This window comes from Macrotis lagotis, chromosome 5 (assembly GCF_037893015.1).
Source record: "Macrotis lagotis isolate mMagLag1 chromosome 5, bilby.v1.9.chrom.fasta, whole genome shotgun sequence".
In the NCBI taxonomy this organism is placed as follows: domain Eukaryota; kingdom Metazoa; phylum Chordata; class Mammalia; order Peramelemorphia; family Peramelidae; genus Macrotis; species Macrotis lagotis.
Window position 1 is genome coordinate 24889549 of NC_133662.1, and position 19014 is coordinate 24908562.

Consider the following 19014-nt stretch of genomic DNA (forward strand, 5'->3'; position numbering starts at 1 on the left):
GAGTCAGGAGAACCTGAGTTCAAATCTGACCTCAGACACTTAATAATTCCCTAGCTGTGTGGCCTTGGGCAAGCCACTTAACCTCATTGCCTTGCAAAAAACCCTAAAAAAAAAAGAAGAAGATCAAGAAAGGCTGAAAAAAAATACTTAACTTTTCCTGAAAATGATTTATTAATTTAAAAACATTTTTGTGTCAAACAATAGAAAGCAAATGAAAGCAGAAAAAAAAAACTACTAGATGCTTTAGAGTGGGCAACTGACTGAAGAAGTGTCAAACTCACTGGTAAAGAGGGTCAGCCCAAGGCAAAAACAGAGGGGCACAAGCTTATCATCTCAGCTTTCTGATCTCTCTATTCAAAAACTCCTCCCTCTCTACTCTGCCCAGTTAAACTCCATCTGAAATACTGAAATTAGCTCTGACTCAGAGATAGTAATCAGGATAGTAAAGGGCCTACCTTAGTTACATGTTTAGCCTGAAGAAGTGAAGACTAAAGAAAATCATGACGGCAGTGTTCAGGTATATGAAGGGTGCTTGGGTGAAAACGAGATTCGACTTAGTTTGTGAGACAATTAGGGGATACAATGAGTAAAGTGTTAGACTTGAGTTCAAATCCAACTTCAGATACTTACTGGTTGTATGACCCTGGGCAAATCACTTAACTAAAGTCTGTCTTAGTTTCCTTGACTAATATGAGGATCATGATAACACCTATCTCCAAGGGTTGATATAATGCTCAAATAGATTATATTTACTCAGTAGGAACCTAATAAATGCTTGTTCTTTCCCCTTTTATTGCACAGAAGCAGTAGATACAGGTGAAAATTATAAAGAGAATTCTTGCTTGATGTCAACAAATGTTATTGTTTCAGTTCTATCCAATTCTTCGTGACTCCCATTTTGAGTTTTCTTGGAATTTTTTTTTTTTTTGCCATTTCCTTCTCCTGCTCATTTGACAGATGAGGAAACTGAAGCAAACAGAATTAAGTGATTTGTCCAGGATCACCCAGTTAGTAAGTGTCTTAAGATTGGAAGTTTAGTCTTCTTGTTGATGTCCAGTTCTTTTTCCAATGCACCATCTAGTTGCTTGATAGCAACAATTAGAACTGTCTAAAAGTAGAACAGGCTGCCTTAGAGGATGTAATGGTTTTCCTTTGGCTAGAGAGTCTGCATGAAAGAGCTAGATGATCATCTGTTGAATGTGTTGGAGTAGGCATTATTTTAGGTATAAAACACTGACATTTTCTCACCTTCACTAATCTTCAAATTGCATCTGAACACCAAAAGAAAAAATGAAGCATTTCCATACATACATACAACCAGAACATAAAAGAACATTCTTTGTGAAACCATGAACTTAAATTCCATATTGCTTGCTTTTTAAAGCAAACACATAATAAATTCTATCTGTTTTACTTTCAAAATTGTCCCTTGTCTGTGTTTCCTTCTGAGTTTCATTGATTTTCCTGTAACTGAAACTTTGATTTTTTCCAATTCTGTAGAGATGTCAGGTCTTCAGGATGCAGGTGGGAATGTCATATTCCTTATGTGAGCCTCCCTGACTCACTCATTATCATTTATTATCATGTCCTCCTTTTTGAAAGGATCACTAACTTCCCTGTCCCAGTTCCTTCAGTGCTTCAATTATGGAATATCGCTTCATATTCTGTCTTCTTTTGAAATTCTCTAGCTTGGCAGTGTCCTCAAAATGTGTTGCTCCAAAATGAATATAATATTCTAGAAACTGTCTGACCAACATAAAGTATAGTGTGGAGTTATCACGTCCCTTTCTTTTGACACTAGACAATCACTCAATTAGCATTCATAAGTCAACCATTGTGCTAAGCCCTCAGGATGCAAAGAAAGACCAAAGACAATTCCTGCTCTCAAAGAGGTTATATTCTAAATGGAGGTAGGCAGGGTCAGGAACAACATGCTACCAATTTTGTACAAACAAGATACAGGCAGGGTAAAGTGAAGATAATGTCAAAAGGAAGGTATAAACAAATATTAAGGAAGATTCATCTCCCTGAATTCAAATTTGGCCTGAGACACTTATTAGCTCTGTGACCTGGACAAGTCACTTAACCCTGTTTGCCTTAGTTTCCTCATCTATAAAAAAAAATGAGTTAAGGAAAGAAATAGCAAACCCTTCTTAGTAACTTTGCCAAGAAAATCCCAAATAGGGATATGAAGAATTGCATATGACTGATAAAACGACTGAACAACAACAACAAAAATCTCGTAATACTTTGCTACTGCATGAAATTTGGCAATTCATTCAGTCTTTCTGAAATGTCAGTCTTTCCCCGTAAACTCTTGTCTATTTTTGTCTTGTTCCTGGTAAACTAGAATAGACATGTGAGCTCTTTCAATATTATACAGTAGAGCTAAAATTAAAACACACACACACACACACACACACACACACACACACACACACACAGACACATATTCAAGACTACAATTCAAGCCAATGTCAGGAGGAATAGTCTTTTTCTACTGGGGCCACCCAAAACAAGGTTAATAAAACTGCAGTATTCAGGAACCAAGTTTCTGTCTCATCCAGCATATACAGGGAAACACTAGCATCCACTAAATCAGATTGCATAATGACAATCCTGTAAAGTAGGATAAGTTCCACTTCCCAGACCATCATGAGGGGTGGATATATATTCATCCAAATGAATTCTGACCTAACATGTACTGTCATGCTCTAGCAGTTTAAGGCCAGGCAAAGTGGTCAAAGAGGAGGTTTTTGAGTTATTCCTGATAGATGAGAGCTGTGTGGTCCCTTCCAAATCTCACAAACTGTTTCTTTTTAGAATTGACCTCAACGAGAACAGGATATGTTAGTATTGTTTTATGGGAAAAAAGGAACTTGGGGATCCTATTGTCAGGGAGATAATTATATTAAAGTCAATTGAGCATTGGATTTGGGGACCTGGGTTTAAATTGGGACACTGCTTTTCAGTAATTTATGTGACTCTGGACATGTTATTTAAACTCCATATACCTCAGTTTTCTCATTGATAAAAATGGGAATCACTCAGTCAACCAGGAGGGGATTGTAAGTAAGGAGGGATTGGAAAGGAATGTAAGTGCAGGTATCCGGGTTGCAAAGATAAAAATGAAAAGAGGTCTTATCCCCAAGGAGTTTACAGCCTAGCTAGAGAAGATAATGTGTATATGGATAGGATGTGTGTATAGATATGTATGTATATGTGCATATGTGTATATATATATATATATATATATATATATATATATATATTAGATACAACTTTGGGGGGGGGAAGTTCTAACAGGTTAAGGGGTGGCCTAATAAACTTATTTAAAAATAAATTCTTAGTTCAGACAATATTCTACAGATCAACAGTATTATTTAACAATGACAATAATGATCAAAAATTAATGGAATAGAGAGTAAGCACTGTTTTGTTTAAAAAAGAGAATACTGCTCACATCTAGGAGGCAAATTTTAGAATAATCAATTTAATAGAAGATGAAATTTGTTTATCAGAAGCACCAAAATGATCCACTAGGGCTGGTTTATCATCAGGAAGTTTTGTCCCAATTGCTCAAAAATGACATTTGTTGCTTATTGTTTATATAATCTAGTCTCAATTCTTTTCTCTGGTATTCTACTGAAATATGAGATTTTTATTTATTTGTTTTCTTTGGTTTTACATTAGAATCTTGAAGGATATTTGTTCCCATCAATAATCACAAAATCCTTTGGTATTATAAAGACATTTGCACTATTTATATCATTGGACTGATGTGAAGCTCTAGCTAAAAAGTTTTGTAAATAAATCATGAAGCACTATACAAATGTCAGCTATTATTATAAACCAACTTTTCTCACCCTGACAAGTGGTAAGCCATTGCCCACACCCCTACTTGGAGCTGAGGGAGAAAGACCTCTTTGGTTTAGCAAGTTCACAGTATCCTATGAATGCTCAATCCTCAAAATGTTCTGTGTTCAATACTCAAAGAATACTCAAGATTCCAAGTTCAAAAACACATCAATTGAAACTTTGAGCACCTTGTGTCCTTTATATGATTCTTTCTCTTTCTGTACCTCAGTTTCCTTTTTGATCAAACTAGGGGATTGGACTAGATACCTAAAGTCCCCTCTCATGTTTATATTATTATTCCTCTGTGAAATTGTTGCTCATGCCCACAGTCACTATGGCATGTGCTTGGAATTGTTTTATAGAATAATGGGACTGCTTTATTCTTTATTGTTCACATTCTCTCTTAGCCAGTTTTTTTAAACATCAGAATACTATAATTCTGTGAGCTGGATAGACAGATTGGAGAGCAGAACAATACTATCTAGACTTCTCTAGACCCCAACCCAAGGCACCAACTTCATTTGCCTCATTCTCATAGTGCCCTTTGTTGTTGTGGTTCAGTAGTTTCAGAGTCATTTTTGACTCTTCAGGACCCCACTTGGTGTTTTCTTGGTAAAGATAATATAGTGGTTTGCCATTTCCTTCTCCAATTTATTTTGCAGATGAGTAAACCGAGGCAAATGAGGTTAAGTGACTTGCCCAAGGCAGCACATCAAGTAAGTGTTGGAGTTCAGATTTGAACTCAGGGAGATGAATCTTTTCAACTTCAGACTCAGCACTGTATCTACTGAGCCACCTGGGTACCCCTTACTGCCTCCCAGATTGGCCTGTGCTCCAGGCCCACCTGTTTATGTAAAAGAAGTTTGGATCAGGCTGGGGTGACCCAGAGCCAAACCAGCTTCAAGAAAGAAGAAGCACAGATTCCCTTGAACTGGAGGGCATCTGTGACCAGAATTGCCAGCCGACCTCTGGTATTGGCATCCTTGTTGCTCTGCCAATGTGGAACCTTTGCCAGGAAGCAAATGCTGTTGGCAGCCCCAGGAATGATGCGCAAAGCAGAATGGAATCCGGCTTCTTCTTCCTGCAGCTGTATTGGCTCTGGGCTGAGCCAGCTCTAGTAAAAATGAGCCTGCGGTCAATCAGATGAACAGATGTGTGACTGGGGCAGGATATGCTGGGGGCTGAAAAGGGAATGGGGGGGTGTTGGGTTGGGCATTTCTCAAACCCTTGCCATCCCACCTCCTCTTTAAATATTAATGGAGTCCAGGGGACTAATGCCAATTCTTCTCTCCTATGGAAGTTCAGTGGTGACTGTGGCCCAATTTCTCAAGAGGGTAGAGGAAGGTTACTGAGTTCAGCCAGAGGGGAGTGGATGATATCCGGAATCCTGAGTGTGCTTGGCTCTTGGGGAAGGAGCTGGAGCAAGGAGGTGGGTGGAATCTCTGGGGAATTTCTGAGCAGGCATTAGGATCATACAGGGATGGTGAGACTTCTTGCCTAAGTAGTTGGGGGTGGATTGGCTTGGATAAAGGCCTGGAAGTTGGGAACTTCTGTGAAGGCGCTGGATTCCTTTAGGAGTATTGCTCATTTAAGCTGCAAGGCTTTGCGTTAACCTTAAGGCTATGCCAGCTCCAGTTATACAGTGGTATGTCTGCCACTCCTCTCTCAGTCTAACTTCTTGGAGCTTTCTTCAAGGTGAGCAGAGGGAGAGACCATGTGGGGACAGTGACAAGAGTCCTAGCCAGGGGGTAAAGAATGTAGCACCTTACATCTCAGTCCTTGCCCTGGCACTAAGTGCAACTCAGGGCAAATCATTTACTTCTTTGGGATCACGTACAGCAAGGGTGTAGGGATTAAAAGATTCTAAATCCAACTTTGCTACTTAGTGTGTGACCAGGGGCCAAATCACTCTACCTCTTTAAGACCTAATTTCCTTATCTAGAAAAAAATAACAACAATAATAATGCTCACTTTTTTTTGGATTTTAAAGTTTAAAACACTTTATAAATATTAGCTCATTCAATTCCCCCCAGCAACCTTGGGGGGTATTTTATTATTATCCCCATTTTACAGTTGAGAAAACTGAAGCTGAAAAAGGTTAAGTGATTTATCCAGGATCACACAGCCAGGGATGTCTGAGACTGAATTTGAACTCAGGACTTTGTGAATCCTGGCCTAACACTTTATCCACTGTGCTACCTAGCTGAGAGCAGCGTTTGGTGTTAAAGGGAATCTCCTAACCCTGTCATTTACTAGCCCTGTGACTCTCAGAAAGTCACTCTTTCTGGGTCTTAGTTTCTTTATCTGTTAAATGGGGATAATAATAATTGTGATATGGACCTCATAGGAATCGTGAGAAAAGTGCTTTGTAAATATCATGTATAAGAGGCAGTCAGGTAGTTCAGTGGATACAGACTGGAGTCAGAAAGACCCGAGTTCAAATGTTACCTCAGACACTTGCTAAATGCTTAATTGTGGTCTCTTAACTTAGGATCACTTAACCTCTATTTGCCTTAATCCACTGGAGAAGGAAATGACAAACTACTCCAGTATCTTTACTAAGAAAACTTCATAGATAGCATGATCCATGGGGCCATGAAGAGTCACGTATGACAGGAACAACTGAACAAAAATATATGTGTGTGTGTGTGCATGTACACAAACATCCAAACATGCATGTTTATGTGTATTTGTGCATATATACCCAGAGATATACTCTTATGTGCTTATGTATAAGTATATAAAATATATGCATATGTGTTAAAGATATATGCATATATAAAGGGATTATGATAACCACATTATCTTATAAGCTAATTAACAACAATATCTAATAAACCTTCCAATTTTCACAATATTGATTTTTTTTACTAGAAATATAGAATTATAATATGGTAGATAAAAACTCTAGGGAAGAAAAGTAGCAAGGAAGGAAGGAAAGGAGGAAAGAAGGGAGTAAGGAAATTTGCTTTCATCAGGTACCTACCATGGACCAGGTACTGTACTAAGTCTTTTACAAATATTATCTCATTTGATAGGTGCTATTATTACTCCCATTGTATAATTGAGGAAACTGAGATAGCAGTTAAGTGTCCAGGGTCACACAACCAGTAAGTGTCTCAGGTTGCATTTGAACTCAGTTATTCCTGACTGTATTGTGTAACCTTGCTGCCTCTATAGTAGAATAGAGTGTGTTACTTAGAATCAGGAAAAATGAGATTCAAATTCCACTTCATTCACTTTCTGTATTTTTCTCATTTTATTGTTTTATATTTTATAAAGACCCTAAAAGCCAGCTTGAAATCTTTGACCTCATGATTAAGTAGCTTGGATGAAGAACAAATTCCTAAAACCTTAATGGTTTTGAAACTGAGGAATTGGAAGTTCACAGTTCTAGGAAGAGAAGACAAGTAGGGGCAGCTAGATGGCACAGTGGATAGAGCACCAACCCTGGAGTCAGGAGGACTTGAGTTTAAAGTCGGCCTCAGACACTTATAATGGCCTAGCTGTGTGACCTTAGGCAAGTCACTTAACCCCATTGCTTTAGATAAGTAAAAAGAATTTTTTTTAATAAAAGAAAAGACAAGTGGTGGTGAGCCACAGCCAGAGGTGAAGGTAACCTAGTTGGCATTGCTGATGGTTACGTGGGAAAGAGACAGAACATGGATTGTTAAGGTCATAGACTCATAGAACTCATAGATGTGTAGCTGTCACAGACATTTAAGGTCATCTAGTCCACCTTATTTTAAGAAGAAATTAAGACTCAGAAAGTTTAAGTGACCTGCCTAAGGTCATATAGCTAGTAAGCCACAGAGCTGACATTTAAATCTAAGTCTTCTAGGCTTCTGCCTCCAATCCAACAGGAGATAGTTAGACTATACACTCTAAGTCCAGGATGGCTAGACCACTAGCTATTCCTCAAACTCATTTCCACCTCCATGCATTTTCACACAGTCCCTCAAGCCTGGAACATACTTTCTTTTCATCCCTTTTCAGAACCTTAGCTTCCTTCAATGCTCAACTCTAGTGGCACCATCTACAGCCTAGACAATTGCTTGCATTTTTGGACCCAACCAGAACCTATAGCTGTCTCTCCATTTTTCTTCCTCTATTCCTGGGAGCCTAATTACCATAACCTGCCTTTTAGTCTCTCAGGTTCTCCCAAGTCAGTGAGTTAGAGGAGCAAAGGAATAGCAACTTGTGTCTTTTTGAGTTTCTTGACCCTTTCTTCTGCAAATGGATGATTCAAAAATAAGTACAGATGTGCTGAAGGTCTAATTTGTATTCTTACAAGTGCGGTGGACCATCCATACTTATGGACATATTTATATGTCCATACTTACTAATACTGTGTCCCTGGTCAAGTCACTTAACCCTGATGACCTCAATTTTCTCATTTGTAAAAATGAACTGGAGAAGAAAATGGCAAACTATTCCAGTATCTTTGCCAAGAAAATTCCAAAACATCAGAAAGAACTGGAGGTGACTGCAAAATAACGAAACAGTTGTACTGGGGAACAAGTGCAAAGTAGGGGAGACAAAGTCTAAAAGGGACCTTATTCCATGTTCTTATCCCACATACATAAAATGATACTGCCAAATATGGTATGTGTTAAAATCCTGCCCCAAGCTACCTGCTGCCCAAAGCTCTCAAATGCAGCCCTTCCTTATCCAAATTACTTTCTTAGCCTAGTTCCTTCTACCCTGGGTATAATTCACTTGTTTTCTGTTCATTTTTCTTTTCACCCTCCTTTCTAACAACAGCTCTTATTTCTATGATGCTTTACAGTTTACAAAGTGTTTTTCTCACAGAGAAACTGTCAGGTAGCACCAGAATTACTATTTTCAATTAAGAAAACTGAAACTTAGAGACTTGATTTACCCATAACCACATAGAAAGCTTATAGCAAAGTCAGCCAATTCTATGACCCTGACCTATATTTCTCCCTTTTTTTCTTTTCTCTACTTTCCAAAGTGGCAAATGAATCTCTATACCTCAGTTTTCTCAACTGTAAAACAAGTGAGGTTATACTTAATGGTTTCCAAGTTTTCTTCTCTCTCTCTCTCTCTATATATATATATCTATGATCTTTGACATTCTTCCCTACCCCTTTGTAGGTGGGGCCTGCCTCAGTTTATATTTGGGCCAGCCCACATTTCTTCTTGGAAAGTGTGAAGATTAGGGTCTGCCTTGATGGAGCTTCATCATATCAAGCTATGAAAGGACCTCAAGGAGCCAGCAGTCTTTTTTCCTGTAACAATAGGGTTGACCATAAAAATACCAACCTTCTCTATGCCTCAAGAAACTTACTGGGATTGGAGAGGAGATACTGCTACACACTCAATTCCTCATTATTATCTCTCATACAAAAGGAGTCAGGGCCTCTTCAGAATGGTCATTAGAGAGAACACTGCAAACTTTTCCTCCTTGGAAGTTGTTCTGTGGGAAATAAACACTCCAGGGAAATCTTTGGTTAAAATTCACCAACATTGCTTCAGATACATAAGCACTTTCTCCAACAGCATTTTCATTAGATTGGTCAGGTGCCAGGGGCTCCAAACTAAACAAGGGCATCAGTGAAAGAAGCCAATTCAGTTGCAGCTTCCAAAAGTAACACACACACACACACACACACACACACACACACACACACACACACACACACACACCCCTCAGTGTGCCTGCATAAAGACAACTCCAAAATTTAGGCTGGGGTCAGGGTTTCCCATCCTGATTCTGGGATCAGCACTGTTCTAGTCTTTTTCTCTCAGACTGGATCTTTCTTAAGAAATAAGTTGGCAAACCTGAGTCCTGGGCCCAGAACAAAAGGGCACAACATCTTCTTTGTCATGGTCTGTCTCTTTGAATTGTTGGGTTTATGGAAGGGAGAAACCAAAATGTTGGAAGAAAGACAGTGAGGATAGAAATGGAAGCCCTGGTGGGGTTGGGGAAAATTTAAACTGACCGAAGGTGGAAAAATAAAACTGGGAACTTCATACTTGTAATGCTTATGCCTCCTGTAAGCCAAATGGAATGACTTTTTTTTTTGAAACTGATCCCTATGAATTTAAAATTTAAAATAATTTAATGTTAAACTCCTTTTCAGATTCTTAAGTTAAAATCCAGAGAATAACAGGTACTAAAAATGCTGAGCCAGAAAATGTGGGAAAAAACAATGAAAATATACCCACAATTTCTGAGAAGTGTAACCTGTTTAAAGATAAAGAGGGCAGGAGGATATTTAAACCTTATGCTTCCTAATAAGGTGTTCTAAAAATAAAAGGTACTTAATTAGTGTTAAATTAATTCAGTGAATTCATAGAATCTCAGGGCCCTGAGAAACTTCAGAAATTATGTATTATTATTTAAAAGTTGAGTAAAAGAGCAGCTAGGTGGTACAGTGGAAAGAGCACCCGCCCTGAGGTCAGGAGACCTCAGACACTTAATAATTACCTAGCTGTGTGATCTTGGGCAAGTCACTTAACCCCATTGCCTTAATTAAATAAAAAAAAATTAAAGAAAAGTTGAGTAAATTTGAGGTCTAAGTAGGGAAATGAAGAGTACTGATGGTGCCTAAGTTCCTTTAATATAAACTTTTTTAAGATGCCCCCTAAAATATATACAGCAGTTCATTTTTATTTATTTTTTGCTATAGAAATATTATAAAGATAAATAAATCAGAAAGATTTAATAACAAAGACCAACCAAAACTCCCTAGGACTGATGATAATGAAGTAGTCAACCTACTTCTTACAGAAGGATGATGAACCCAAGGTAAAGATTGAGGCTGAAACGTCCTATATATGAGTTCCTTGAAGAGGGATTTTCCCAATTTTCTATTTGTAACCCCACCATTTAGCACAATCTTTACACATAATAAACACCTACTAAATGCTTCTTCATAATTCATTCATTATGTTCCTGTACATACTTTTAAAAAATAACCAATTTCAAAAAAGAAATTGAGTTGGTAGACTGATACATTGACTCTGAAATACTACTCCTGGTGAATCACACGATTTTGATTTAAAAGTTGTTTACTTTATTTAGGGGGAAGGAGGGCATTTTGGGTAGGACAGAAAGTATAAATGAGCCAAAGAGGTACAAAACATTTTTGCAACATTTAAAGAAATAGAGCAATGAAAACCCAAAATTATATTCTTGGTGTTTTTCTATGACGTAACCTTTCTAGCTTTGTTGTTATTGGACCAAAATATACAGAGGTTAACGGAAAGAAAGACCACATGCAATTTTCAAAACTTTTAGAAAAAAACTCCCTCAAAATTTTTTCTCAGTTATGTGATTAATTCAATGCAATTTGACTTAGGAAAGAATACAGAGATAGAAGTGAAAATAATCCCTGTTAGGAATTTATATTCTACTAATGGTATAAAAGTAGGGTGAATTGAATATAATCTTCTGAAAAGATTTTGTTACATATGTTAAAAGAAGTGGATCAATCATGTGACAAGGGTGAAGAATAACAGAGGGAGAGACCAATATGCTCTGTTGTCCATGTGAGAACAAATAAACTAGAAGAATACTAGGACATTGAATGAAACTCCTTTGGGAGCTTTAAGGAAGACCTGGAAAAGAATCACTCAGAATGAGAAGGCAGAGATGGGCTATGCTCATTGCTGGAGGGAACACTTATACTGATGAAATGTATCCATTGAAGGAAGCTTCATGATCATGGAAATACATTTTAAAAAAGAAACACAGGTCACCTTGTGGGCCTGATACCATTGAGATTCAGAGGAAATGATTTCAAATCCTATCTCTGACACTTATTCCCTGTGTGACCTTATGTAAATCAATAAACCTCCCTAGGTCTCAGTTTATTCATCTGAAAAATGGAGAAGGGAGGAGTTTAGCCTCTGAGGTCCATTACAAGCCTAAATCTATAGTCTTATGATAGGATAGGAAAAATAAGCCTTTATCTAGAACCCATTATATGTGTTAAGCACTTTATAAATATCACCTTTGATCCTTAAAATAATACTGTGAGGTAGGTGCTAGTGAAGTGACTTGTCCAGGGTCTCAGTTAGTAAGTATCTAAGGGTAGTTTTGGATACAAGTCTTTCTGACTCCAGGTCTTGTACCTGGATGCCTAATGAGGTGGAGTAGATTCATTGGAGGCTATAGTAAATAAGGGAATAGTAACAAATTTTTTGTTGTTGTTTTTGCAAGGCAAAAGTGACTTGCCCATGGTAACACAGCTAAGTATTGTGTCTGAGTTTGAATTTGAACTCAGGTCCTCAGGGTGAGTACTCTATCCACTGCACCAGGAAAAATAAGTAGGGGACTGAATCCTGGATTGAAACTCCTGTCCCAGCTGTGTGACACTGAGCAAGTCCCAACCTTTTTCAGCCTCAGTGTTTTTTTTAATGTGTAAAATGGTGATGATACAATAATGCCTACTTCACAAAGTTGTGGAAATAAAATGGGATTACATTCATATATGTATGCAATTATATATGTATAATATATAACTTTGCAAGCTTATAATGTGAACTCTAGTGATTTGTGTCCTGGTTTAATTTTCCCTCTGAGGCTGTGGGTATCCTTACACCAGATGTAGTAGCAATGATTGCAGGCCACATACCCCATCTACATCAATGTAGATTGAGGAAGAGTTTCCTCAATGGGATTTGCCTATTACAATGAAATCACAAATTTAGAAATATTTTATGTTTTGAGATGAGGTGCTATGCTATTTTTATCTTTGTGTGACCATGAACAAAAGACTCAAAGCTGCTTGACTCTCAGTTTTCACATTTGTAAAATGAGGGGGGATTCTAAAGAAAATTGTTGATAAAACTTAAAAGTGTTATTTAGGCATTAAAATCTAACATTTCCAAAGATAAGCAGCAAATTGACCAGGGGAAAGGTCTTCAGATATAAAGGAAAGGACATTCAAATAACACAGGACTAATCTGTACCAAGGCAGCTAGGAGAAACAGTAGATACAACATTGGACTTAGAACCAGAAAGACTCATCTTCCTGAGTTCAAATCCAACCTCAGAAACTTCCTTCGTGACCCTGGGTAAATCACTTAATCCTGTTTGTTTCATTCTTCATCTGCAAAATGAACTGGAGAAGGAAATGACATATCACTCTAATATCTTTGACAAAAACAAACAAAAAAACTCCAAGCCCTAATGGAGTCACAAAGTCAGACACTACTAAAAAATGACTTAGAAAATTCTGTGCTGTTGGTCCAAATCCCTTTCTACATCATAATCCTTCAAACATTTGAATACAGTTATCAAATACTCCCCAGTTTCTTTAATAAGCATGACATAATATAGTTTCTAGACTCCATAGTTTTGAGCCGAGTCCCAGACATCAGAGAAAAATTCAAATACAAATTTATTAATTAATGTGTGTACTTATTCATGAATATGGTAACTGAAAACATTTTCAAGTAAATCCTTGATTTAAAAAGATTTCTAGTTTAATTCTTAATCAATCCTAAATTAATCCCCAAATGAAATTAATTAGAAAATCTATTAGTTTAAAATTTTCATTTAATCAAGGCATCATCCTTATTGTTACATAAATACAATTTATAAAACAGTGGTCATTCCATAGAGTATATGTAGATGTAGGTCCTTCACCTGGCTATATGTTTTGACTATAGCACTTCCCCAAAGCTAATGCTTTGAAATGTTTGTATCTTGATAAAAGTCATCTGCAACTCTAAAGTCTTAATTGGTTTCTTTGTGCTATCTTCTCCTCTATCCTAGGTTAGGAGACTATGTCAAAGAGGAACAGTCAGTGATCAACAAGAGATACCCATTCAGAGACTTTAAAGGAAGGGACAAATTTTTTGTGCTCACTCTCTTCTTCCTTCCTCCTGAGTGGCTTGGGATTCTGATAATTCTTCCTTGGATTTCCATTGTAAGAGGAGAGTGTTTCTTTTCTTTCTTACCCAAGTTATGTCCCTTGCTTACACACTTTTACATGTCAGTAAGATACATATTTGTTGAGAGAATTTCTGCAGACTCTGTGCCACCAGTGGCTCTTGAGAAATAGTAATCACCTTGCCACATAGCATATGACTGCCTCTTTGAAATATGCCTGTGATATGAAATGAGCCTAAAGGCAATTTTCCACTTTTTCATCTTTGATGGGATTAGTGCTTTCAGGCTTTTAAAAATTTTTTTCTGATCATATCTAACTAGGAGGAGAATCAGAGACTTGGTTCTGTATGAATTTAACTTACTTCTTCTGATCCTCCACCCTTTGGGATAGTGTAGGAATATCATTTTATCCTGTACAATATGACAACATTTTTAGCTTAGTTAGATTTTAATGAAAAGAAGCAATGTCAGAGTCATATTGGTCACTCATAAACTAGTTTCTGTGTACCCCACAGGTATTGTCTTCTATGCTGAAGTCTTATTCTAAAATTCATTGGTGTGTAGAGGTAACCATAAATTCTCCAAGTTTGTGTAAACAAAGTGAACACTGTTGCAATCCTATCTGGTTGGAAAGACTGGATAGAGAGTTAGCCTACTGTAAGAAGTCATAGGTTTAAAATCCACTCCTGTAAAAACTAATGGTGCGGGAGGCGGAGCCAAGATGACAAGATGGGATCCAGTCTTAGGAGCTCTCTGATAAAATTCATCAGCTAAGGACTCTAACTAAACTTTCGAGAGACAGAACCCACAAAGGGTACCAGTGAGGCAGTTCTCCTACTCAAGGTAACCTGGAAAAGAGCAGAAAGGCTCTGCTCCCCGGGATCAGACAGGCGGCGTACCAGAGGGGGGTGGCCCACCGGAGCCAAAGAACCTCAGCCTCCCGGAGGCAGCCCCAGGGCGCTGGGAGTCTCAGCTCACAGCAGCGGTAGTCTCCTGAGCTGCACCCAGAGGAGCACCGGGCACAAAGTGGGGGGAACAGCAGGGGACCTCTGCCAGAGAGAGCACTTGGAGCCCAGCCCTCAGGGCACACAGCAAGCAGCATGGTCTTTCCCCAGCCCTGATCCAGGAAACAGAAGCAGGTGGAGCTGGTAAGCAGGAGCCCCCAGGGCATGAGTCCATTGAGCTGAGGGAGGGGAGTGAAGAGAGACTGCAGAGCTCTGTCCTCTACCTCTGGAACAGGACTCTGGGGTTCTGAACACATTCAGATCCTGATAGCAGTCTAGAACCCCCCATAGAAGAGCAGGCCCCACCCCCACCTCAGCCCCAAGGCAGAGGGAGGTGCTTATGGTCATTCACAGACCAGGAGGGAGGACAGAGCCTCACACACTGAGACCCTTGTGGGAGTGTCCCAAAAGCTCGAGAAACACCCCAAACCAGGCCCAGGCTGGGAAAATGAGCAAGCAGAGAAACAAAAAGAAGACTATTGAGAAATATTTTGCAAATGAGCCCAAGAAGGACCAAAATACTCAGTTTGAAGATGAGGAAGCACAAGCTCCTGCATCTAAAGACTCCAAGAAAAACAGAAATTGGGCTCAGGCTATGACAGAGCTCAAAAAAGACTTTGAAAATCAAATGAGGGAGTTGGAAGAAAAACTGGGAAAAGAAAGGAGAGAGATGCAGGAAAAACATGAAAATGAAGTCAGCAGCTTAGTCAAGGAAATCCAAAAAAATGCTGAATAAAATAGCATGCTAAAAACCAGCTTAGGTCAAATGGATAAAACAGTTCAAAAAGTTATTGAGGAGAAGAATGCTTTAAAAAGCAAAATTGGCCAGATGGAAAAAGAGATAAGAAAACTCTCTGAGGAGAACAAATCCTTCAGACAAAGAATAGAATTCAGGGAGATTGATGAATTTAACAGAAATCAGGAATCAATACTTCAAAACAAAAAAATGAAAATATTAGAAGAAAATGTGAAATATCTCATTGAAAAAACAACTGATATGGAAAACAGACTTAGGAAAGCTAATTTAAAAATTATTGGAATACCTGAAAGTCATGATCAGGAAAAGAGCCTTGACATCATTTTCAAAGAATTACTACAGGAAAATTGCCCTGATATTCTAGAAGCAGAGGGCAAAATAGAAATGGAGAGAATCCACCGATCCCCCCGAGAAAGAGTTCCCAAAAAACCAACCCCTAGGAATATTATAGCCAAGTTCCAGAACTCCCAAGTCAAAGAGAAAATATTACAACCAGCCAGAAGGACAGTTCAAATATTGTGGAGCTGCAGTCAGGATCACACAGGACTTAGCAGCAGCTACATTGGAAGCTCATAGGGCTTGGAATACAATATACCGGAAGGCAAGAGAGCTTAGAATGCAGCCAAGAATGAACTACCCAGCAAGGCTGAATGTCCTCTTCCAGGGAAAAAGATGGACTTTCAATGAACCAGGGGAATTTCAAATGTTCCTTTTGGAATGACCAGAGCTGAACAGAAGGTTTGATCTTCAGATACAGGACTCAGGTGAAGCATGGAGATTGAAGGAGAGGGGGGAAATATGAGGGATTTAATGAGGATGAACTGCATGTATTCCTGCATAGAAAAATGACACTGATAATACTCATATGAACCTTCTCAGTTAATAGAGCAGGCAGAGAGAGCTTTTATAGTTGAAGCACAGGAGAAAGCTGAATTCGAAGATAAAATATGGTGTAAAAATGGAGTCAATAGAAAAAAGGGAAATGGAATAGGAGAAAGAAAAAGGAGAGGGGGAATAGTCCAAGATATTTCACATAAGATTTTTTTTTTTTATTACAATGAGCTACTGCAATGATATGGAAGGGGGGAGGCAAGGGGGAATGAGGGAAACTTTGCTCTCATCAGAGATGGCTAGGAGAGGAAACAGAAAATATACTCAATGGGGTATAGACATCTGGAGTAAGAAGGAGGGGGGAGCAGGGGGAAGGGGTGGGGATGTGAATAAAGGAGGAGAGGATGGACCATGGGGGGAGAGTGGCCAGATATAACACATTTTCTTTCTTACTTCTTGCAAGGGGCTGGGAATGGAAGGCCTGCCCAGGACCACAGGGCCGGGTGGATTCTGGGCCTAAGGGGTGGTATGGGGGCTCAGGACTTCTTGGCCCCAGGACCAGGGATCTGTCTGCTGCACCACTCAGCGACCCTACAGCAGAGTCATAGTGAAAGGAGAGAGAAAATAGAGTACATGGTAGTGGAGAAATAAGAAAGGAGGGAGTTGCGATCAGCAATGGCAATGGTGGAAAAATATGGAAATAACTTTTGTGATGGACTTATCATAAAGAATGAGATCCACCCATGACAGAGTTGTTGGTGTTGGAACAAAGACTCAAGCACATTTTTTGTTATTATCATTTGGGGGAGGGTGCAGGGCAAGTGGGGCTGGATGACCTGCCTGGGGCCACATAGTGGGGTGATCTTTGGGTGTCTGGGGCCGAATTTGGACCCAGGTGCTCCTGGCTCAAGGGCCAATGCTCTGTCTGCCACCCAGCCACCCCTACTATCAGTTATTTTATTTTATTTTATTTTGGGTCTTTTTTTTTCTTTCTTTTTTTTTGGTTTTTGCAGAGCAGTGGGGATCGGGTGGCTTGCATGTCACACGGCTGGGTGATTGTTGGGTTTACGAGGCTGGATATGGACTCGGGTGCTCGTGGCTCCAGGGCTGGTGCTTTGTCCATTGCGCCACCTGGCCATACCTACAATTATTTCTATCATTATTTTTTTATTTTAATTTTTTTTTCTCTCCCCTTTACTTTTTTCACCCAAACAAGTCTATCTATATTCATGGGGGAGGAGGGGTATTTTGTTTACTTGTAAACAAGAATATTTTATTAATGTAAAAAAACATTTGTACAAAATGAGAATAAAAAATAAATTTAAAAGAAAAAAAAAGAAGTTTGATCTGGAAAAAAAAAACTAATGGTGCCTACCTCCCAGAGTTGTTTTAAGAATTAAATGAGATAACATTTGTAAAGTGTTAGCTTAGCACAGTATCTGGTATATAGCAGGCTCTATTTCAACCTTAGCTATTATTGGTATCATTGTCATTATTGTTCATTCTGCATGGTTCTGTGGAACAGAGTAAAGAATAATTTCAAAAGGAAAAAATCAAAGGGATAGAGGTTTCAACTTGTTGTAAGACAAAACTTTCTAACTCTCAAAGGTATCTAAAGATGGAGTAAATTATCTATCATAAGAGATTTTTAAGCAGAGACTAGCTGTCCAAAGACTAGTTGGAACTCAAATTAAGGATTGGATTAGACATCCTGTGAGAAAAGCAAAATATGACATTGTACATAAAGTCCCAGCATCAAAATGAGGAATATGCAGGGTTTGAAGCTTGCACCCAGCATCTAGGAGCTCAGTGAGCATCATTTAAACTCTCTAAACTTCAATTTCTTCATCTGTAAAACAGAACCAAATAATGCCTCTAAACTCTAACTCACAGGACCATTATGAATCTAAAGAGATAATTTATGAATCATTTTGTATTAATATATATAGTACTCAATAAATCCCAGTTACTTTTACCACTCCAACTCCAAGGACTCCATGATTTTTATGACTTAGAGTAATAATTCTGAATGGCAATTTTTGTCACTCTAATTTTTGAACTCTTGCTAAGGTTTGAGACATGGGAAAAATTAAATTATATACTTTTTCTGGTCTTTGCCCCCTTTTTAGGGATTGGGATAGACTTATGATTTTCATTTTATAGGGACTCCTCTGCCAATGATGATCAGCTAGTTCTCTGCTACTTATGGTATCAGAAAATTTGTTGCCTAGGTCCCTGAGCCATTAAATGGCTTACTCAGTCACACATGCAAGTATATGTCAAAGATGAGAGTTAAACTCAGGTCTTCCTGGCTTTGATAACAACTTTGTATTCATTATTAAGTTGCCTCTTCAGGTGTGATTAGGCAAAAATGAAAAAGGAAATCATGTAGCTCATAGGTGATAGCTGGACAGGTAGAAATGATGGAGGTAGGGCCCTTTAATTTAACCCATTTTGTGACCTCCATTGGAAGAGGCATCTAGAAAGCAGGCTCTACTGTGTTTTTTGTTTGTTTGTTTGTTTTGTTATTTTATTTTTGTAAGGAAAATGGGGTTAAGTGACTTGCCCATGGTCATACAGGTAATTTTTAAGTGTCTAAGACCAGATTTGAACTGAGGTCCTCCTGACTCCAGGGTCAGTGCTCTAAACGTTGAGCTACCTAGTTGCCCAGCAGCTATGAATTTTGTTATCAAACA